Here is a 24,571-nt window from a genome sequence, read left to right on the forward strand (position 1 = left end):
AAGAAAAGAAAGAAAGAAAGAAAGAAAGAAAGAAAGAAAGAAAGAAAGAAAGAAAGAAAATTGTTTCCTGAGTATTTTAGTCTTAGGTTTGTTGTTTATTTTTAATTGACCTTATTTTTAGAGCAGGTTAAGGTTAATAACAATCAATTGAGCAGAAAGTATGGAGATTTTTTATGCATTCCCCACCCCCATGATCAACATCCCCCACAAGACTGGTACATTCGTTACCACTGATGAACTTACACTGACACATCATTATCATCCGAAGTCTGTAGTTCACATTGGTTTCACTCTTGGTGTTTTACATCCAGTGCATCTGGACAAATCTGCAATAACATATACCCACTATTATTGTATCGCACAAAGTAGCTTCACTGCCCTAAAATTCCTCTGTGTTCTGCCTGCTCATCTCTCCCTCTCCCCTGAAAGTGATGGCAAGCACTGATCTTTAAATTGTCTCCATAATTTTCCTTTTCCCTTAATCATAGTTGGGATCACACACTGTGTAGTCTTTTTAGATTGACTTTTCACTTAGCAATATGTATTTAAGTTTCCTCCATGCCTTTTCCTGGCTTGATAGCTCATTTTTTTTAAAGCGCTGAATAATATTCCATTGTCTGAATATACCACAATTTATCCATTTACCTACTTAGGGACATCTTGGTTGCTTACAAGATTTATGAATTATAAATAAGCTGCTATAAACATCTGTGTGCAGATTTTTGTGTGAACATAAGTTTTCCTTTGGGTAGATACCAAAGGGCATGACTGCCGGATTGCATGATAAAAGTATGCTTAATGTTATAAGAAACTTCCAGACTGTCTTCCGAAGTGGCTGTACCATTTTGCATTCCCACCAGCAATGAATGAGAGTTCCTACTGAGCCACATCCTCACCGGTGTTTGATGTTGTCAGTGTTCTGAATTTTGGCCATTCTAATAGGTATATAGTGGTATCTCATTGCTGCCTTAATTTGCATTTCCCTGATGATGTGTGGTTAGAACATCTTTTCATATGCTTATTTACCATCCATATATCTTCTTTGGTAAGGTGTCTGTTCATGTCCTGGGCCCATTTTGGATAGTCATCCCTACTTAACTGTGTCTTTTGCAAATATTTTCCCTGTCTGTGGCTTGTCTTCTCATTCTCTTGACATTGCATTTCACAGAGCAGGAGTTCTTAATTTCAACAAAGTCTAACTACTAATTCTTTCCTTCATGGATCATGCCTTTGGTATTGTATTCAAAAAAATCGTCACCATTCCTAAGATCATCTAGGGTTTTTCCTATGTTATCTTCCAGAAGCTTTATAGTTTTTGTGCTCTACATTTAGGTCTGAGATCCATTTTGAGTGAATTTTTGTGAGGGGTATAAGATCTGTGTCTAGATTCATTTTTTTGCATGTGGATGATGAGCTGTTCTGGCAGCATTTGTTGTAAAAACAATCTTAAATCCATCAAATTGCCTTCTCTCCTTTGTTAAAAATCAGCTGTATTTATGTGGGTCTGTTTCCGGGCTCTCAGTTCTGTTTCACTGATCTGATTTTTCTATTCTTTCACCAATTTCACATTGTCTTTATTACTGCACCTGTAGCAAATTCTGAAAGTCAGGTACTTCCAGTCTTTCCACTTTGCTTTTCTCCCTCAGTACTGAATTGGTTATTCTGGATCTTTTGCCTCTCCGTATAAAGATTTTATTTATTTATTTGACAGAACACAAGCAGGGGGAGCAGCTGAGGGAGACGGAAAATCAGGGGAGCCCGATGTGGGGCTCCATCCCAGGACCCTGGGATCATGACGTGAGCAGAAGACAGATGCTCAACCGACTGAGCCACCCAGGTGCCCCACCTCTCCACATAAACTTTAGAATCAGTTTGCCCATATCCACAAAATAACCTGGGGAGATTTTGGTTGGGATTGCACTGAATCTGTAAGTCAGGAACCCCTTGACAATATGGAGTCTTCCTATGTATGAACATAGAGTATCTCTCCTTATTTAGTTCTTTTATTTCTTTCATTAAAGTTTTATAGTTTTTACTCATATAAATCTTGTACACATATTGATAATTTATACATATATAAGTATGTAATTTGGGGGCTGCTAATGTTCATGTTATTGTGTTTTTATTGTCAAGTTCTACTTGTTCATTGCTAGTGTATAGAAAAGTGATTGACTTGTACATATCAGCCTTGTGCTATGGGTGGAATGTTTGTGTCTCCTCAAAGTTCATATGTCAAAGTCTAACTCCCAAAATGAATGAAATTAGGAGGTGGGGCCTTGGGAGGTGATTAAGTCGTGAGGGCAGAGCCATAATGAAAGGGATTAGAATTCTTATAAAAGAGACCCCAGAGTACTCCCTCACCCCTTTTAAGGACAGGAGGGAAGACGGACATCTACCAGTCAGGAAGTGGACGCTCTCCAGACACTGAATTTGTTGATGCTTTGATCTTGGACTTCCCAGCCTCTAGAACTATGAGAAATAAATCTCTGAAGAAGTTAGCTACCTTTAGGACACCTGGGTGGCTCAGATGGTTAAGCATCTGCCTTTGGCTCAGGTCATGACCTGTGGGTCCTGGGATCAAGCCCTGCGTCAGGCTCCCTGATCAACGGGGAGTCTGCTTCTCCACTTTGCTCTGCCTCTGCTCCCATTGGTGCTTGCTCGCTCTCTCTCTCTCTCTAGTGAATAAATAAAATCTTTTTTAAAAAAGAACGAAAAAAGAAATCATCCACCCAGTCTGTGGTATTTTGTTATAGCAGCCACAACAGACTAAGATACATTGTATCCTATAATTTTGCTACAATAGCTTATTAATTCCAGGAGGCTAGTTTGCTTTGAAATTGATCTGAAGATCCAGTAAAGGGAAGGAAAGACAGAGGACAGACACTACAAAAGCAGGATTCTTCTTAGTACAATCCTTTTGCACTAATCGTCTGTATACTATCCAGTTTCATTTCCCTCTTGGCTATTATCTCTCAGTCTGTCCCTTCAGCACTGACTAATCTATCAGTAACTTTTTTTAATGAAGATGTTGACACTTTTTTTCACCTTCCCTTTTAATAATTTTCTAACAACCATAATTAATTTTGAAAGTTATGACTCATTTAATACCCTAGTTTCATTTCCTTGATCTCTACATTAGTAATCTTTACCTCTAACCACTCACATGTCTGTCTACACCTCTAATATCTTAAACCCTGAGATTTTTCTCTCTGAATGAACATTTCACCTCTTCTACTTTCTCAATTTCAGTAAGATTGATTTTTGCTTTTGTTGTGATCTTCCCTATTCCCAGTTTATTTATTATTAGCTTCCAGTTTATTAGAATCTAAGCCTCATTTTCTGCTAATCACCTTTCAACAAGAAAGTATGCCCCTGCTGCTTGATGCTATAAACGTCCTCCACGCTTGTTGGATAACATGCCTCATTCTACTCCAGCTCCCCCAGATTTCTGAAATTATCACTAATTTTCACATTTATAGCATTTTACTACTCTCTCGGCTTGTGGCTCAGCCCTGCATTTAGTGTTAGAACCATGTTTTTCCTCTTGGATAATAAACTGGGCTTTCCCTTGTCTGTGCTGCCTATAGGCATCTGGATAAATATCTTTTTCCTAGAATTTTTCAATCCTGAATCCTAGCCTTGCTACAGCCGTATAGGTGAAGCTGTTAGTGATTCCACCCTTCCCCATGTATGTGATCTCGATACTCGCTACACAGCCAGAATCCCAGGGTTCCTCATGTCAAGTATATATACCCATTGGACACTTTTCATTCTTTTACTCTCTTGACTGTTTAGTGGAGTTTATAGTCCATTAATTTCCAAATCTGGATCACCCTACTGATTCACATTCTCTAATTCCATTCCAAGATTTTTAAATACTCTTAAAGAAAATTGCATAATCACGTAGGTTGGGCTCCATTAATGTTTACAGTTTTCAGCTTCAATGAGATAAGCAGTTCTTTTAATCATTCTTAGTCAATCCTTTACACATTCCTTTTAGTAACTGTTCAAAACAAAACAAAAAACCTTTATGGTTCTTTTCAAGTCCCTGATTAATAAAAATAACCTACTTTTTATGTAACCCTAGAATTTGTATATCTTATAAGAACATCCCCAATTTCACTATTTACTCTTTCTAACATGCTATTCTTTCATCATCTTTCTCTCTCCCTTCTGTGTCAGCTAGGGTGACACAAATGGGTTCTCCTAAGGAAAAATGAAATTTAACAGAAAGATATTGTCATATCAAGTGCCAGATAATACTATCAAAAGGAAGCTTAGAAATGTGGATTTGGAAATTTTCGAGAACCAAGAAAGCCCCAGGGGAAATTATAAAACAGTCTCTTGAATGGCAAAGATAGTTTGGTGTTCCAGTCCTGACCTCTGGGATGAAGCCAGCTGTTTCTAGTCTCCTGTTACTCTGCCCGGTGTTAAGCTTCTGGGAAAAGAACATTCAAGTGGCTTAGTTTGGATTACAGAAGTTACTTCTCGGCTGAGTGGAAGCAGGACTCTCAATTACACATCCACCAGACTCTGACTACTGGGGAAGTCATACATCCCCCAAAGGGAATTGGGAATGCTATGAAGAAAGGAAAAGCGAATGCTAAACAATCAAAATATAGCAAAAATCCACTATCCTTCCTGTCTCTGAGAAAGAATTGGTTCTACTCTTTTGCAATTCTCCCACTAGGTTCTGATTCAGTCCCTTGTACGATTTAGTCATATCCTTCCTCTCCGACATACTCCTTCAAATCCTTCTCCTCTTCATATCTGTTGAAAACCATTATATGTTCCAGTCCTACAAATTATAAGCTTCAGATTCACCTTTGTCTTTTTCCTCTTATTTACCAACCATCATCCAGTTAATTGATGTTAAAGGTTCATTGATATTATGTGAAAGATAGCTCTCTAATTACTTTCCTTTCTTTTTTACCTCAACTGAACCCATCATAGACTATTATAATAACATCTTATTTTCTTTAATATTTTAGGTTTATTTTTTCTCTTTAATTTTTTGGGTTTTCTTTTTTTGTCAAATTTTTACTTAAACTCTAGTTAGTTAACATACAGTGCAATGTTGGTTTCAGGAGTAGAATTCAGTGCTTTATCACTTACATACAACACCCAGTGTTCATCACATCAAGTGCCGTCCTTAATCCCCATCACCCATCCAGCCCATCCCCCACCCACCTCCCTCCATCACCCCTCAGTTTGTTCTCTATCTTTAAGAGTCTCTTATGGTTTGTTTTCCCCTCTATTTTTCTCTCCCCCCCAAATATGTTCACCTGTTTGGTTTCTTAAATTCCACGTACGAGTAAAATTATATGGCATTTGCCTTTCTCTGACTGACTTATTTCACTTAGCATAATACAGTCTAGCTCTCTCCATATCATGTCGAATGGCAAGATTTCATTTTTTTGATGGCTGAGTAGTATTCCATTGTGTATATATACCACATCTTCTTTATCCATTCATCAGTCAATGGACGTTTGGTCTCTGCCCATAGTTTGGCTACTTTTGATAAATGTTGTTATGAACATCAGGTGCATGTATCCTTTCAAATCTGTATTTTTGTAGCCTTTGAGTAGATACCTAGTAGTGTAATTCCTGGAGTGTAGGGTAGTCCTGTGGTTAACTTTTTGAGGAACCTTCCTACTGTTTTCCAAAATGGCTGTACCAGTTTGCATTCCCACCAACCGGGCAAGAGGGTTCCCCTTCCTCTGTATTCTCGCCAACATCTGTTATTTCCTGTGTTGTTAATTTTAGCCATTCTGACAGGTGTGAGGTGGTATGTCATTGTGATTTTGTTCTGTATTTCCCTGATGATAAGTGATGTTGAGCATTGTTTCATGTGTCTGTTAGCCATCTGGATATCTTCTTTGGAAAAGGGTCTCTTCATGTCTTCTGCCCATTTCTAAACCGGATTACTTGTGTTTTGGGTGTTGAATTCAATAAGTTCTTTATAGATTTTGAATACTAACCCATTGTCAGGTATTTCATTTGCAAATATCTTCTCCCATTATGTAGGTTGCCTTTTGGTTTTGTTAATTGTTCCTTCACTGTGCAGAGCTTGATGAAGTACCAATAGTTCATTTTTACTTTTGGTTCCCTTGCCTCCAGAGATGTGTCTAGTAAGAAGTTGCTATGGCCGAGGTCAAAGATGTTCCTCTTGTGTTCTCCTCTAGGATTTTGATGATTTTCTGTTTCACATTTAGGTCTTTCATCCATATTGAATTTATTTTTGTGTATGGTGTAAGAAAGTGGTCCAGTTTCATTCTTCTGCATGTTGCTGTCAAGGTTTCTCATCACCATTCATTGAAGGGACTTAATTCCATTGGCTATTCTTTCCTGGTTTGTTGGAGATTAGTCAACCATATAGTTGTGGCTCCATTCCTGGGTTTTCTATTCTGTTTCACTGATCTATGTGTCTCTTTTTGTGCCAGTACCGTACTGTCTTGATCACTACGACTTTGTAATATAGCATGAAATTCAGAATGGGCATGCCTTCAGTTTTGGTATTCTTTTTCAAGGTTCCTTTGGCCATTCAGGGTTTTTTTGTAGTTCCATACAAATTTTAGGATTGTTTCTTCCAGCTCTGTGAAAACTGCTGGTGGTATTTTAATAAGAATTGCATTAAATGTATAGATTTATTTGGGAAGTAAGACATTTTAACAATATTCTGCTAATCCGTGAGAATGGAATGTTTTTCCATTTCTTTGTGTCCTTTTCAGTTTTTTTCCTTAAGTGTTCTGTAGTTTTCAGAGTACGGAACTTGTACCTCGTTGGTTAGATTTATTCCTAAGTATCTTATGGTTTTTGGTGCAATTGTAAATGGAATCAATCCCTTGATTTCTTTTTCTGCTTCCTTATTTGTGTGTATAGAAATGCAACAGATTTCTGTATATTGATTTTATATCTTGTGCTTTTCTTGAAATCATGTATTCTAGCAATTTTTTGGTGGAGTCTTTCAGGTTTTCTACATAAAGTATCATGTCATCTGCAAATAGTGAAAGTTTGAGGGGCGCCTAGGTGGTGCAGTCATTAAGCGTCTGCCTTCGGCTCAGGGTGTGGTCCCAGCGTTCCGGGATCGAGGCCCACATCAGGCTCCTCTGCTAGGAGCCTGCTTCTTCCTCTCCCACTCCCCCTGCTTGTGACCTCTCTAGCTGGCTGTCTCTCTCTGTCAAATAAATAAAATCTTTAAAAAAAATAGTGAAAGTTTGACTTCTTCCTTGCCAATTTGGATGCCTTTTATTTATTTTTATTGTCCAGTTGCTGAGGCTAAGACTTCCAGTACTATGTTAAGTAGTAATGGTGAGAGTGGACATCCTTGTCCATTCTTGAACATAGGGGAAAGGCTCTCAATTTTTCCTCACTGAGGATGATATTAGCTGTGGGTCTATTGTATATGGCCTTTATGATGTTGCGGTATGTTCCTTCTATCCCTATTGTTGAGGGCTTTTATCAAGAACGGATGCTGTACTTTGTCAAATGCTTTTTCTGCATCTACTGAGAGGATCATATGGTTCTCACTCTTTCTTTTATTAATGTGGTGTCTCACGTTGATTGATTTGCCAATATCAAACAACCCTTGCACCCTAGGAATAAATCCCACTTGATTGTGGTGAATGATTCTTTCACGTACTGTTGGACTTGATTGGCATCCATGTTCATCAGGAATATTGGCTGTAATACTCTTTTTTAGTAGGGTCTTCATCTGGTTTTGGAGTCAAGGTAATGCTGGCCTCGGAAAATGAGTTTAGAAGTTTTCCTTCCATTTCTACTTTCTGGAATAGTTTGTGAAGAATAGGTATTAACTCTTCTTAAAATGTTTGGTAGAATTCCCCTGGGAAGCCATCTGGCCAAACAAACTTTTGTTTGTTGGGAGATTTTTGATTACTGAATCAATTTCTTTGATGGTTGTCCGTGCAGTCAAGTTTTCTATTTCTCCCTGTTTCAGTTTTGGTAGTTTATACGTTTCTAGGAATTTACCTATTTCTTCCAGATTGCCCAATTTGTTGGCATATAATTTTCCATAATATTCTCTTAAAATTGTTTGTATTTCTTTGATATTGGTTTTGATCTCTCCCGCTTCATTTGTGAAATCATTTATTTGGGTCCTTTCTCTTTTCTTTTTGATAAGTCTGGCTAGGGGGTTTATTGACTACATTAATTCTTTCCAAGAACCAGCTCTTAGTTTTGTTGATCTGTTCTACTGAGTTTTTGGTTGGTTGGTTTGTTTCTCTATCATTTCTTTCTGCTCTAATGTTTATGATTTCCCTTCTGCTAGCTTTAGGCTTCATTTGTTGTTCCTTTTATAGCTCCTTTAGGTGCAAGGTTAGGTTGTGTATTTGAGATTTTTCTGGCTTCTTGAGATAAGTCCACAACGCTATATACTTCCCTCTCATGACAGCTTTTGCTGCAGCCCAGAGGTCTTGCATGGACTGTCATGTTTTCATTTTCATTTGCTTCCATGCATTTTTTATTACTTTTTAATTTCCTGGCTGATTCATTCATTCTTTAGTAGAATGTGCTTCAACCTCTATGGATTAGTGGTCTTTCCAAATTTTCTCTTGTAATTGACTTCAAGTTTCATAGCTTTGTGGTCAGAAAATAGGCATGGTATGATCTCAGTCTATTTGTACTTGTACTTGTTGGCCTGATTTGTGACTTCCTATGAGATCTTATCTGGAGAATGTCCCATGTGCCCTTGAAAAGAATGTGTATTCTGCTGCCTGAGGATGAAATGTTCTGAATGTATCTGTTAAGTCCACCTAGTCCAGTGTGTCATTCAAAGCCATTGTTTCTTTGTTGATTTTCTGCTTAGGTGATCTGCCCATTGCTGTAAATGGGGTGTTAAAGTCCCCTACTATTGTATTGTTATCGATGAGTTTCTTTGTTTGTTATTAATTGGTTTATATATTTGAGTGTTCCCAAAGTTGGAGGGCCTAAATATTTGCAATTGTTAGATCTTCTTGTTGGATAGACTTCCTTTATTATGATATAGTGTCCTTCTTCATCTCTCGTTACAGTCTTTGGTTTAAAATCTAGTTTGACTGATATGAATATGGCTCCTCTAGCTTTCTTTTGCTGTCCATTAGCATGATAAATAGTTCTCCATCCCCACACTTTCAATCTGTAGGAAGGAGTCTTTAGGTCTAAAATGAGTTGTAGCAGCATATAGATGGGTCTTGTATTTTTTTTTAAATCCTTCTGACCCCCTGTGTGTTTTGATTGGAGCACTTAGTCCATTGCATTCAGAGTGATTATTGATAGATATGAATTTCGCATCATTTTAGTACCTATAAAGTCGTTTCTGGAGATTTTCTCTGTGCCTTTCTAGTTCTTGTGCTTTTGGTCTTTCTTTCCCACTCCAAGAGTCCCCTTTAATATTTCTTCAAGACCTGTATTTGTGGTCATGAGCTCCTTTTGTTTTTGTTCATCTGGGAAACTTTTTTTTCTTTCCTTTTTTTTTTTTTTTTTCTTAAGAGAGAGAGACAGAACACACAAGAGGGGGCAAGGAGTGGCAGAGGGAGGAGGAATTTAAATGGGCTCTGTGCCCAGAGCAGAGCCCAGCACAGGCCTCAATCTCATGCCCCTGGGATCATGACCTGAGTGGAAATCAAGAATCAGACACTTACCCAACTGAGTTACCCAGGTGCCCTTCTGGGAAACACTTTATCTCTACTTCTATTCTGAATACTGGCCTTGCTGGATAAAGTATTCTTGGCTGCATGTTTTTCCCATTCGGCACGTTGAATATATCATGGCATTCTCTTCTGGCCTATCAGTTTTCTGTGGATAGATCTGCTGCTAACCTTATTTGTCTCCCCTGTATGTCAGGGATTTCTTTTCCCTTGCTGCTTTCTGGACTTTTTCCTGTCTCTGTGGTTTGCAAATTTACTACCATACGTCTTGGTGTTGGTCCGCTTCTGTTGATTGTGGGGGATTTCTCTGTGCCTCCTGGATTTGGATGTCTGTTTTTTTTTTTTTCCCAGATTAGGGAATTTTTCAAGTATAATTTGCTCAAATAAACCTTCTGTCCCTTTGTCACCTCTTCTTCTTCTTCTGGAACTCATATGATATGAATGTTATTATGCTTCATGGAGTTGCTGAGGTCCCTAAGTCTACCTTCATGATCCAAAATTTTTCTTTCCCTTTTCTTTTTGGCTTCATTATTTTCCATAATTTAATCTTCTATATCATTTATTCATTCCTATGTTCCTTCCGGTAGTCATTACAACCAGTCAGTTTTGTATCTCAGTTATAGCATTTTTTTATTTCAGCCTGACTAGTTTTTAGGTCTTTCATCTCTGTGGTAAGGGACTTCCTGGTGTCTCCTATTCACAAGCCCAGGTAGTACCCTTATGATTGTTGCTTTAAATTCTGGATCAGTCATATTACTTATATATGTTTTGATTAGATCCCTGGCCGTGACCTTTTCTTGTTCTTTATTTTGGGATGAATTCCTCTGTCTTGGTATGTTGTCTAGGTCTCTGTGTTCTTCTGTGTTTTAGGAAAGCCTGGTATGTTTTCTGTTCCTGAGCGTAATGGCTTTATAAAGAAGAGGTCATATACTGTCCAGGGCCTGGTGCTTCAGGAAGGGTTTCTGTTGTGTGCAGTATGCACTCTGAGGCATTCTTTTGGCTGCTCTTTCCTTCAGGTTCTCTGCAAAGTTTGCCTACAGTGGGGACTGTTTGGACCTTGTCCAGTTTGTGGTGAGTTGAACTAGGTGTGTTTAAAGAGGCTACATCCTGGGGCGCCTGGGTGGCTCAGTCGTTAAGTGTCTGCCTTTGGCTCAGGGCGTGATCCTGGAGTTCTGATATTGAGCCCCATGTCGGGCTCTTCCGCTGGGAGCCTGCTTCTTCCTCTCCCACCCCCCTGCTTGTGTTCCTTCTCTCTCTGGCTGTCTCTCTGTCAAATGAATAAATAAAATCTTTAAAAAAAAAAAAAGGCTAGATCCTATTTCCACTGGAGCTATAGCTTTGTAGCACGCTATGGTCAGTAGACTTGGGGCACGCGGGAAGCTTGTGCTGGTCTTCTGGGGGAGGGTTCCACCGTCGCTCTGGTTCTGGGGCACAGTTGCCCTGGTCAATAAGCACCAGCAAAGCACAGGTGGGTGGGGCTTGGTGTAAGGGGCTTATAGGGGCTCTGCTGCTCACTGAAGTCTGGTTGTGTTGCCGGGTGGGGGAAAAATGGTGTCAGTCTGCTCTCTAGTCCATGAGGGGGGAGTTTGGCCTGCTGCTGTTCAGGAAGCCCTCACAGAAGTGAACAGTCTCTCCTCATATGCCCCAGGCAGCCCTCAGCTCCCTGCCTTCACCCTGTCTTTGTCCGGAGTCTTCCCCCCTGGTGGCACAGTGAGCCTGTGTTTTATCTGAGGTGCACTGGTTGGGTTTGAGGGACCTGACATGGCATGGACTTGCCCTGATCTGCTGGAGGAGGGTTTTGCCATGCTGTGGCTGGTGCTGGCAGTCGCATGACTGTGTAGGAGCTTGGCGTTCATGGTAAAGTGCAGCAAAAAGCCGGTGTCCAGGTTAGCTGCCCTCAGCAGTCTGTCTTCTGCGATGCTACTGAATGGAACAGCGCAATGGTGTCCACCGGCTCTTTTGTCCCCAGAGAGACAGTGCTGCCTCTCCCATATGCACTCCCAAAAGGGGAACTATCTCTCCCACTGAGGCACAGGGGATCCTCAGATCATGCTGCTGGCCCCTGGGTCTCTGCCCTCCTTCTTCACAAGAGCACTGCTATGCCCACCAGGCTCCACCTTGGCAATGAAGATGACTTCTAGAACTTCAATCTTTGAGCTCCACTGCTCATAAAAGCTTGCAATTATCAGCCCCTCTCGTTTTCCCAGTCAGTGATTTTGGGAACATGTTTGTCTTGTGCAATCCCCTGTGTCCTGACTCCTCTCTCCCCCTTCTCTTTTCCTCTCTCCCCCCATAATCAGGGCTCCTTCCCCTCCACAGCACCCACAGTTCTTTTCTCCCCCAAATCATGTCTCCAGACCTCCTACCTTCCACCTCCACCTTTTTTCCCTCTAGTTGTGCAGTTTCTTCTCATCTTGAGATCAATTTCTTGGGTATTCCAAATGATTTGATATTTATCTAGCTTTTTTCAGGGATGAGACAAGCATAGGATTCATCTTCTCCGCCATCTTAACTCGTTCTACTGGGTTCTTTTATAGGCACCGAAAGCACAGAAATAAGCAAACTGACAGAAGTCTCAGCCCTCGTAGAACTTATTTTCTAAGGGGGAGAAACAGAAACTAACCACTAACAAAATGGTAAGGTGTACAGTGGTATAAAGTATTATGGAGATAAATAAATCTCTGGAAAAGTGATAGGGAATGCTAGGGAAAGACTGTAATGTAAAATAGGGCAGTCAGGGAGAGTCTCACTAAAAAGGTGAAATTTGAGCAAATATTTAAAAGACGTAAGAAAGTAGGTGGATATCTGGGGGGAAGTTAAGGCAGCAGTGTATACATCATGTTGTGTTGGTGTGTCATGAAAGAATAACTACACCAGTGAGTGTGGTGGGACAGGAGCCAAGAGGAGAAGAAGGGTTGCAAATTTAAATGAGGGCCAGACCATATGAGACCTTTTAAGCAATTGACTCTGAATAGAGAGTTTGGGCAGAGAATTACTAGGATCTATCTCCTCTCCCACACTTCTCTCTCTCCTCTCTTTCCAGTTACTATGTGTGTGGTTTCTTTCTTTTCTTTTCTTTTGTTTTTTTTTTTTTGTATCAGCATATAGTTGGCACACAAGGTTACATTAGTTTCAGGTGTAGAGCATAGTAATTCAGTAAGTCTAGACATTACCCTATGCTCCCCACAGGTGCAGCTGCCGGATGTCACCAGACAATGCTATTACAATACCATTGACTGTCTTCCCCATGCTTTGCCTTTCATCTCCATGACTTGTTCATACTTCTCTTTTTCAAGGATCATTCTGGCTGTTGGACTGAGATTAGAGTTTGGGTAAACACATATCACACGATATAATTATTAGTTGTTTATTTATCTCTCAGATCTCTTCCCCCTTTGAGTGCAAATGCTGTATCTTGTTTATCTTACAATGCTTGTGACTTGTACGTGCTTGAGAGACTTAATGGGTAATTGTAATATTTGCTGAATTAGTTCCATTTCCTTCATCAGGCATAAGAGAAATGTTTGTATTAAATTCAATCTGAAAAGATTACATTAAGCTTAATTTCATAGGAAAGCAACACTAAACTGATAAAGGCAATAGAGTGTAGAAAGGGAAAAAGAAGAAAGTTAAACCTACACGTGGGTAAATAAACATAGGGTGCGGTTTTAAAATAAGGGATAATTTGTCTTTAGATTTTTAAATGATTAAGAGCTAGGGTAGTGCAGAATCCTAGCTTTATCAAATATATTAAGCAAACATCTAGAATGACACTAGCTAGACTATAATGATGTATGTCTCTATTAAAATCAAAGTATTGGTAAAATGTTGGAAAGCTAGTCATTTCTCAAATGGCTGTATAACAGCATAGACAAATCATCAGATAAGTATCCCATAGTTAAATAACTTGTCCCTTGAATCTAAATCAAATTACATGTTTGAGGCATGTGTATTACTTCCAAATACAAATTTGCAACTTCATTCAATTTTCAGACAATTCCTAGGTTTCACTAAGTGTATTCTTTAGCACCATCATTTGTCTGGTGTTTGAAAAGCTGTATTCACACGTTCAGCTAGAAAATATAAGCCCTATGGTGCCAGGCATTGGCAAATGTCCTCTCTGGCCATGTGCTGAAGGGAACAAGCCCATACAACTGCTTCCCTCCCACATAATCCCTCTGGCTCATTGAAATTGGATGACCTTCCTGGGAACCCTTTTCTGTGGCCTCCCGGGGTGCCAAAAGCCCAAGAAAGCTTGCTGGGTTGTTCTCATTCAAATACTGAGCTTGCTGGGTTTTCCTTCAGGCATCTTTAGACACACTTCCTTCTTGCTCAGCGACACTGCTAATTGGCACAGGAAACATCCCAGCTTTGTCCATTTTCTGTAGAAGTTGGAAATGAGTCTACCTCACTGTGCTGACGGAATTCCATTTTCAATGGTTTGAATGCTCCAGACGTTTCAATGATAACGTTGGGAATAAAACAAAACACGTAATGCAGTTAGTTAGTCTTACACAGCCTCATGCCATAGAATAAGTGGTTACAAGCAAGAGTCCTCCAAAATTGGGAGCTAAAGAAATGTGTGCTTGGGATATAGTTATTTAACTTTGATAAAAGCTGTACCTAGTGACTTTGTGTTGCTGTGTTCTTTACCTTAATTGGCCCATTTGCACAATTATACATTTAATCTGTTTGCCACTAGTTATAAATAAGAGGCTGTTGTGGTCTGTTTCCAAGGAATTTTTCCATCAGTTCAAGAAAGCATGTTACATTGCCAAGAGTGAAGAAAATCGTCCTTGTATTTTTCATTGGCTAACAGCCTATGTCGCGCATATTTATAAATGGGGGGAAAAAACCTCTCTAATCTGTATTTTTAGGTCTTTCCTGCTTGTAATGGACTTGTGTAGAGTGATAGGCAGAAAGGAGATGTAATTACTTGTGAGAGCGCTTGGGCTGGGTATTGAAATTACTTGAACATTTTTAAGCCAGTCTTAACATTTTGTAAGTTTATTTATGACAAATTGCCAAAAGCTACCTTAAATTCTTTGCATACATATATGCATGTGTGTCTTCTTTGAATTCAAGGGATGCATAAAGGTTTTGTAGAGTTTTTTTGAGGCTAATTTTGCTCTTTAGTTGTGATATTTCACATTAAATATATTGATATGAGCAAAATCCATTAAAATATTGTTAAATAGATTATTAATGTTTTGCTTTGTGTTTCTGATTGCATATTGTGAGGTTTTGGAGTGTTCAGTAAGAATAAGATAGCAATTCATGACATCACCATCTTTTGTGTTTAAAAGATCACAACGGGGTGACTGACCTGTTACTAGTCATGCACAGAAAAATCCAGTCATTTCTAGTTTTTACTTCATGTATAAGAAGTTCATTCATGCTGCCTTGTTTCCAGTACTGGAAGGTATTTGATTCATTGAAATTCTATGTGCCCACAAAATGTCTGGAACTGTGGTAAATATTTGAATGGATAAAAAAAGAAGTCTCCTGGAGAACTTTTGTTTAGGTCCTCTTTGAATTATGATATTTAATTCTTGCCAAGTTGTTTTGTTGGAATAACTTTTAAAGGATAGTTTCAAAGGATAATATTTTATGCCTCCCCAAATTAAAGATCCATTAGTTTGTGAAACAAAACTAAAAACAATTTTCAAGATCATGTAAGTCAAAGAGGCTGATGCTTGACAAGGAACGAAATGATAAATAAAACAGAATTGACAGTTCTAGAAATAGAGCCAAAATACACATAGGGATTTAGTGTGTGGCAATGCTATTATTTCAAAGCAGTGGGGAAAGATCAATTATTTAATACACAGTGTTGAGACAGCCAGCTAGTCATTTGGATGAAGATCAAGCTGAATCTCTATACAAGAGCCCTAATAAATTTTTGGTAAAATACTTTTAAAAATAATAATAGGAGCCCTAATAAATTAGGGAAAAATTGAATACAACTTTTTAAATTTATTTAGGATCATGAGATGGGCAAAGTGTGTTTAAACATAAAAGTATCACCTAAAATCTCTAAAGAAAAGGAAATGGCAGAATTGACTGTGTAAAATTTTAAACTATGCAGCAAAATGTATCATAAAAATGTAAGAAAAAAAAGACAAACTGGGAAAAATATATGCTGAACATATAATAAGCAAAGGCTAATTTTCTAGATATGCAAAAAACAGAAAACCCCTCAGAAACCAATATAAAGATAACACCTGAAAGAAAACTGGCAAAAATATAAACATTGCTTACAGAAAAACATAAATGACCAATAATCATTCATGTCACAAATGTGTGTTGAAAACTTCCATGTGCCAGTATTATTCAAGGTGCTTATAATACATCAAAGAACAAAACAGACACAAATTCTTGTGCTTGAGTTCATTCTATCCCGAGGGATGGTGGTAAAGAAGACAATAAGCAGCCGCCTGGGTGGCTCAGTCAGTTAAGCGTCTGCCTTTGGCTCAGGTCATGGTCCCAGGGTCCTAGGATCCAGCCCCATGTGGGGCTCCCTGCTCAGCTGGGAGCCTGCTTCTCCCTCTGCTTCTGCCCCTCCCCCCTTTTCATGCTCTCTCTCTGTCAAATAAATAAATAAAATCTTTTAAAAAAAACGATAAATAGTACACCTAAAAAAATAATTATATAATAAATTAGAGCCGTGGTTCCCAAACTATGTGCCAAGGCATCTTGAGGTGCTGCAGCAAAATTACGAGATGATGCACGTTACCTACATTTTTTTTTTAATTTTATTAATTTATTTGACAGAGAGAGACAGCCAGCGAGAGAGGGAACACAAGCAGGGGGAGTGGGAGAGGAAGAAGCAGGCTCCCAGCGGAGGAGCCTGACGTGGGACTCGATCCCAGAACGCCGGGATCACGCCCTGAGCCAAAGGCAGACGCTTAACGACGGAGCCACCGAGGCGCCCCCATTACCTACATTTTTAAGGGAAACATGGCAGCGTCTATCAGAAAATGTACAAATTACTAGCTGAGGTAGCCCAGAGTTTCAACATTAAATTGTGCTAAATTTCTTTTGGTGACATCATATCTTTTCAAACTTAGCTTTTCAGTGGTTGCTATAATCAGCAAATCCTGTACAAAAATCAGTGTGCATCAGGAAATGAAGACGGTGCTGTCCATGATGATAACAAGTGTTGACAAGCCATTCGGGGTCCAAGAGGCACACACATCCTATTAAGTAAATAATTATGATTAATGAAGAATGAAATATAAATATTATTACTTTTTAAAATGGCTAGTAAGTTGTTTAAACATCAGTGCTATTTGGTTGTTCGGACCTATCTACTTAATGAATGGAATTGTTAGATATTTCTTTTGGCAGGAGGTGCTGTGAACATTTTTTGAGAAACTAAGGGTACAGTGGACTGATGAAGTTTGGGAACCTCTGTGTTAGATGGTGATAAATACTCTGAAAAAAATTTCAGAACACACTGAACCGGTCTGAGTGCTGAGGGTAGACGGGGGCAGGTTGCTCTTTGAAATAGGGTGTATAGAATGAGCTTAAGTGAAAAGGTGACATTTGAGCAAAGCCTTGAAGAGGTGAGGGAGTGAGCCGTGTGGAAGGATACCTGAAAGGAGAAGCGCAAGCTGAGAGCACAGCCAGTGCGAAAACCCCAACATGGCAGTGTGTTTAGAACATCCAAGGAGTTCAGTGTAGCTGGAGCAGAGGGAGCCAGGGAAAGTGGTCCAAGGTAAGGTCAAGTAGGGGTCAAGGATGCATGTCACAGAGGCCATTCCAGAACTTGCTCTAAGAGAAATACAGAATTATTGCATTTTAAAATAAGCCTTTCGATATATTTACCTTCCAAAATAGTTTATTTAAAAAAAATACTTATATTTGACTCTTCTGATAGTTCAATAAACTCTTCACCAGAAAGTGTGAACTATTATTGTACATATTGCAAAATTCATGTATTTTTTTTAAATATATCTTTTTGTCTTCGGGAACTTAGCTTTCTATCTTTGAAGTGAATCACATAATGACATTATTGCTTAGAATGTAGAAGTTGTCCTTCAGATTGAGAGGCTATCAACATTTCATTCCCCACCCCATTTTCTCTTACAAAAGAAACACTTCCAGTAGTTAAGCCTAGAAGTTCCCAATCTTAAATTTAAAACACTTGTTCATGAAGCGTAGAGGGAGATAATTTATTTTATAGTAGTTTTCACCATCGAACATCTAAAGAGTTATAAATAGAGTTATTTTTGAACAGTGTTCTTTAGGGTTACATTATTTCCTGAAAGCTCTTGGAGGGTTATGGTAACACACTTTAAAATATTTCAAATGACGATTTTACATTATATGAATGTTACGTGAATATGTTTAATTACATACATGGTTTTCTTTTGCCTGAGATGAAATCCTAGAGAGTTTTTATGACCGAACATAAATACCGTATTTGAGTGAATTTATTTTAGAATGAGAATTAGGGTATTTACAAACAAATAGGACTAAAATCACTGTATATATTCAGAAAAAAGCAATATACCTCATTGTACTTAAGTGGCAGCCAAAATATTAATTGTGAAAACATCATCCTATTGAATAAATAATGTCTTACTGTAGCAAATAATCAATACTAGTCATAAAACAATTTTCAGTTAATAGAAGTATAAACATAGGGTATAATTTTTAATATTTCTAAGACTTCATTTAGATAATAGCTACAAAGAACTCCTTTTAAAAATGTCAAGTTAAAGGTTTTTTGGGTTTTGTTTTGTATTTTTGCAGTAAGATCAGAAGTTCAGTTTGGGATGTTAAGTGTGAGATTTTGCTCAGATATCCAAGAGGCAAGGGATCTGGGCTGGATAAATTAATTAGGTGTACTTGCTACATCTGTGTTATTTAAAGAACGTAGACTGAACGAGATCACCAAGGAATGAGTATATTCTAACAGAAGAGTGCCAGGGACTGAGCCATAGAACACTTCTTCATTAACAGGACAGGAAGATGAGGAAGGAAGAGAATAAGAAAGAGCAACTATGAAAGAAGCCAAAATAAGACTCAAAAAGTGTACGAGGGAATGTACAGTAAATGAGGATTCCGAAATGAGCATTGGAATTCATTCCATAAGAAATCTTGATAAGAGTAGTTTCAGTGGAAATGAAAATCTGATTGAGTTTAAGAATGCAAGATGAAGAGGATTTCCACTTTAGTAATCCCATAGGTAAACTTGATCGACACTTCAGATGAGGAAAACAAACTTGATAAAACGGGAAAGAAAAATTTCCAAGGTAATAGAGAGGTAAAAACAACAACAAAAGCCTCAGAGATATATGTAAGGCATTCGGGGACACCTTTTTCTTAGGGATACCCACTGATAATAGAACTACCAGTTACAGGCTTCAGAAGCTGAATAGAATTTTAAAACAACTCTCAGGGCTGGTGCATTGGACTCAGGGCTTGCCAAGGAGTATGAGCCCTGGTCAAAACAAACAAACAAACAAACAAACAAACAAACAAACCCAAGCTTTAGGTTGGGTCCCTGAAGGTGTGAGAGACAATAGATGGACAGTCCAGAGACCCAAATTTAATGTCAAAATATCTCAATTTCTGATTAGGTTAAGGCAGTCATGGGGAGGAAGCTGGTTTTGTCCCTCAGAGGATGTTTGACCATACCCTAGACACTTTTTATTGTTGTACGGGGGGATGCTGCTGGCATCTAGAGGGTAGAGCCCAGGGATGTTGCTAAAGACCCTAAAATGCACAGGGCTGCCCCCATAACAAAAGCTTTTACAGTTAACAATGTCAGCAGTGCTGAGGTCCAGAAACCCTGCTTTAAGGTGATCTGGAATTGCTAGTGCCCCTAGCTGCCTTACGAAACTAATAAAATCTAATTCTTAGGATAAAAATAACGCTATTTGTGAGGTTAAACATGACACTATTTGTGGATTCAAGCTATATCTATCATTGGTTTTTAAATTTTTATTTACACATGTTATATTGTAGATATGGTTCTTCTGTTCTTAGTGCTTTACGGTATTCCATTTTGTGCATATACCATAATACATTTGTTCCATTGTCAATGGGCATTTGAGTAGTTTTCAGTCTGGGAAATTACAAGCAGTACTGCTACCAACATTCTTATCCATGTCCAATGTTGAGTATGCTTCTGAGAACGTGTAGGTAGTAGGACTGCTAGGTCATAAGGGACGCAGACGCTCAGCTTTCATTGATATTGCCCATGAATTTGTCTTTTTAAGACTGTAGTTTATTTTATTTATTTATAGTTTATTTGTTTTACTTTTTTTTCACATTTTTATTTAAATTACAATTAGTTAACATACAGTGTAATGTTAGTTTCAGGTATAGAATTTAGTGATTTATCCCTTACATACAATACCCAGTGCTCATCACAAGTGCCCTCCTTAATCCCATCACCTATTTAGCCCATGCCCCCACCCACTCCTCTCCAGCAACCCTCAGTTTGTTCTCTGTAGTTAACAGTCTGTTTTATGGTTTGACTCTCTCTTTTCTTTTTCCTCATGTGTTCATTTGTTTTGTTTATTAAAATCCACATTATGAATTAAATCATATGGTAATTGCCTTTCTCTGACTTATCTTGCCTGGCGTAATACTCTCTAGCTCCATTCGCATCATTGCAAATGACAAGATTTCATTCTTTTTGATGGCTGAGTAATATTACTCTGTGTGTGTGTGTGTGTGTGTGTGTGTGTGTATACCACATCTTCTTTATCCATTCATCAGTCTGTGAACATTTGGGCTCTTTCCATGATTTGGCTAGTGTTGATAATGCTGCTATAAACATTGGGGTGCATGTATTCCTTCAAATCAGTATTTTTGTAGCCTTTGGGTGAATACCTAGTAGGGAAATTGCTGGGTTGTAGGGTAGTTCTATTTTTAAATTTTTGAGGAATCTCCATAAATGCTGTACGGTTTGCATTCCCAGCAACAGTGCAAGAGGGTTCCCCTTTCTACATATCCTTGCTAACATTTATTGTTTCCTGTGTTGTTAATTTAGCCATTCTGACAGTGTGAGGTGATACGTCATTGTAGTTGTGATTTGCATTTCCCTGATGATGAGTGATGTTGAGCATCTTTTCATGTGTCTATTAACTATCTGGACGTCTTCTTTGGAAAAGGGTCTATTCATGCCTTCTGCCCATTTTTAAACTGGATTGTTTGTGTTTTGGGAGTTGAGTTTGATAAGTTCTTTATTGATTTTAGATACTAACTCTTTATCGGATATGTCATTTGCAAATATCTTTTCCCATTCTGAAGGTTGCCTTTTAGTCTTGATGATTGTTTCCTTCACTGTGTAGAAGCTTTCTATCTTAATGAAGTCCCAATAATTCATTTTTGCTTTTGGTTCTTTTGCCTCCAGAAATGTGACTAGTAAGAATTTGCTACGGCCCATGTCAAAGAGGTTACTGCCTGAGCTCTCCTCTAGGATTTTACTGGTTTCCTTCTCACATTTGGGTCTTTAATCTGTTTTGAATTTATTTTTTTGTATGGTGTAAGAAAGTGGTCCAGTTTCATTCTTCTGCATGTTGGTGTCCAGTTTTCCCAGCACCATTTGTTGAAGAAACTCTTTTTTTCCATTGGATATTCTTTCCTGCTTTGTTGAAGATTAGTCAGCCTTATAGTTGTGGCTCTGTTTCTGGGTTTTCTGTTCTGTTCCACTGATTTATGTGTCTGTTTTTGTTCCAGTACCATACTGTCTTGATCCTACCACTTTGTAATATAGCGTGAAATTCAGAATGGGCATGTCTTCAGTTCTGGTATTCTTTTTCAAGGTTGCTTTGGCTATTCATGGTCTTTTGTGGGTCCATAAAGATCTTAGGATTATTTGTTCTAGCTCTGTGAAAAATGCTGGTGGTATTTTGATAGGGATTGAATTAAATGTGTAGTTTGCATGGGCTATTATAGACATTTTAACAATGTTCTTCCAATCCATGAACATAGAATGCTTTTCCATTTCTTTGTGCCCTCTTCAATTTCTTTCATCAGTGTTCTGTAGTTTTCAGAGTATAGGTCTTTTACCTCTTTGGTTAGGTTTATTCCTAGGTATCTTATGGTTTTTGGTGCAATTGTAAATGGGATCCATTCCTTGATTTCTTTTTCTGCTACTTCATTTTAGAAATGCAACAGATTTCTGTACATTGGTTTTGTATCCTTCAACTTCACTGCATTGGTGTATCAGTTTTAGTAATTTTTTGGTGGAGTCTTCTGGGTTTTTTACATAGAATACCATGTTGTCTGCAAATAGTGAGAGTCTGACTTCTTCCTTGCCAATTTGGATGCCTTTTATTTCCTTTTGTTGTCCAATTGCTGGGGCTAAGTCTCCCAGTGCTATGTTAAATAGTAATGGTGAGAGTGGACATCCTGTCTTGTTCCTGACCTTAAGGAAAAGCTCTCAGTTTTTCCCCTTTGGGGATGATATTAGTTGTGGGTCTTTCATATATGGCCTTTATGAAGTTGAGGTATGTTCCTTCTATCCCAACTTTCTTGAGGGTTTTTATCAAGAACGGATACTGTATTTAGTCAAATGCTTTTTCTACATCTATTGAGAGGATCATATGGTTCTTACCCTTTCTTTTATCAATGTGGTGTCTCACATTGATTTGCCAGTATCAAACAACCCTTGCAACCCAGGAATAAATTCCACTTGATTGTGGTGAATGATCCTTTAATCTATTGTTGGATTCAATTTGATAGTATATTGTTGAGAATTTTTTCATCCATATTGATCAGGGATATGAGCCTGTAGTTCTCCTTTTTAGTGGGGTCTTTGTCTGGTTTAGGAATCAAGGTAAGGCTGGCCTCAGAAAATGAGTTTGGAAGTTGTCCTTCCATTTCTATTTTCTGAAACAGTATGAGAAGAATAGGTATTAACTCTTCTTAAAATGTTTAGTAGAATTCCCCTGGGAACCCATCTGGCCTGGAACTTTTGTTTGTTGACAGATTTTTGATTACCAAATCAATTTCTTTGATGGTTGTCCATGTGGTCAAGTTTTCTATTTCTCCCTGTTTTAGTTTTGATAGTTTATAGGTTTCTAGGAATTTACCCATTTCTTCCAGATTGCCCAATTTGTTGGCATATAATTTTCCATAATATTCTCTTACAATTGGTTGTATTTCTTTGGTGTTAGTTTTGATCTCTCCCATTTCATTTGTGAAATCATTATTTGGGTCCTTTCTCTTTTCTTTTTGATAAATCTGGCTAGGGGGTTTATCGACTACATTAATTCTTTCCAAGAACCAGCTCTTAGTTTTGTTGATCTGTTCTACTGGGTTTTTGGTTGGTTTGTTTGTTTCTCTATCATTTCTTTCTGCTCTAATGTTTATGATTTCCCTTCTGCTAGCTTTAGGCTTCATCTGTTGCTCTTTTTATAGCTCCTTTAGGTGCAAGGTTAGGTTGTGTATTTGAGATTTTTCTGGCTGCTTGAGATAAGTCCACAATGCTATATACTTCCCTCTTGTGACAGCTTTTGCTGCAGCCCAAAGGTCTTGGGTGGACTGTCATGTTTTCATTTTCATTTGCTTCCATGCATTTTTTATTACTTCTTTAATTTCCTGGCTGATTCATTCATTCTTTAGTAGAATGTGCTTTAACCTCTATGGATTTCTTGTGACTGACTTCAAGTTTCATAGCTTTGTGGTCAGAAAATAGGCATGGTATGATCTCAGTCTATTTGTACTTGTACTTGTTGGCCTGATTTGTGACTTCCTATGAGATCTTATCTGGAGAATGTCCCATGTGCCCTTGAAAAGAATGTGTATTCTGCTGCCTGAGGATGAAATGTTCTGAATGTATCTGTTAAGTCCACCTAGTCCAGTGTGTCATTCAAAGCCATTGTTTCTTTGTTGATTTTCTGCTTAGGTGATCTGCCCATTGCTGTAAATGGGGTGTTAAAGTCCCCTACTATTGTATTGTTATCGATGAGTTTCTTTGTTTGTTATTAATTGGTTTATATATTTGAGCGTTCCCAAAGTTGGAGGGCCTAAATATTTGCAATTGTTAGATCTTCTTGTTGGATAGACCTCCTTTATTATAATATAGTGTCCTTCTTCATCTCTTGTTACAGTCTTTGGTTTAAAATCTAGTTTGTCTGATATGAGTATGGCTTCTCTGGCTTTCTTTTGCTGTCCATTAGCATGATAAATGGTTCTCCATCCCCTCACTTTCAATCTGCAGGAGTCTTTAGGTCTAAAATGAGTTGTACCAGCATATAGATGGGTCTTGTATTTTTTTTTAATCCATTCTGACCCCTTGTGTGTTTTGATTGAAGCATGTAGTCCATTTGCATTCAGAGTGATTATTGATAGATATGAATTTCGTATCATTTTATTACCTGTAAAGTCGTCATTTCTGGAGATTTTCTCTGTTTCTTTCTAGTCCTTGCTGCTTTTATTCTTTCCCACTCAAAGAGTCCCCTTTAATATTTCTTGTGGGGCTGGTTTAGTGGTCATGATCTCCTTTTGCTTTTGTTCAGCAAACTCTTTTTTTTTTTTTTGAAAGAGAGAGTATGTGAAATTGGGGGGAGGGGTAGCAGAGGATGTGAGAATTTAAGTGTGCTCCGTGCCTAGTGCAGAGCCCAATAAGGGCCTCAATCTCATGACCCTGAGATCATGACCTGAGTTAAAATCAAGGTCAGACACTTGACCGACTGAGTCATCCGGGCGCCCCTGTCTGGGAAGCTCTTTATCTCTCCTATTCTGAATATCAGCTTTGCTGGATAAAGTATTCTTGGCTGCATATTTTTCCATTTCAGCATGTTGAATATATCATCCCATTCTTTTCTGGCCTATCAGTTTTCTGTGGATAGATCTGCTTCTAACTTTATTTGTCTTCCCCTGTAAGTTAGACATTTCTTTTCCCTTGTTGCTTTAGGATTTTTTCCTTATCTCTGTATTTTGCAAATTTACCATATGTT

The sequence above is a fragment of the Ailuropoda melanoleuca genome, chromosome 15, assembly GCF_002007445.2.
Source record: "Ailuropoda melanoleuca isolate Jingjing chromosome 15, ASM200744v2, whole genome shotgun sequence".
Lineage (NCBI taxonomy): Eukaryota > Metazoa > Chordata > Mammalia > Carnivora > Ursidae > Ailuropoda > Ailuropoda melanoleuca.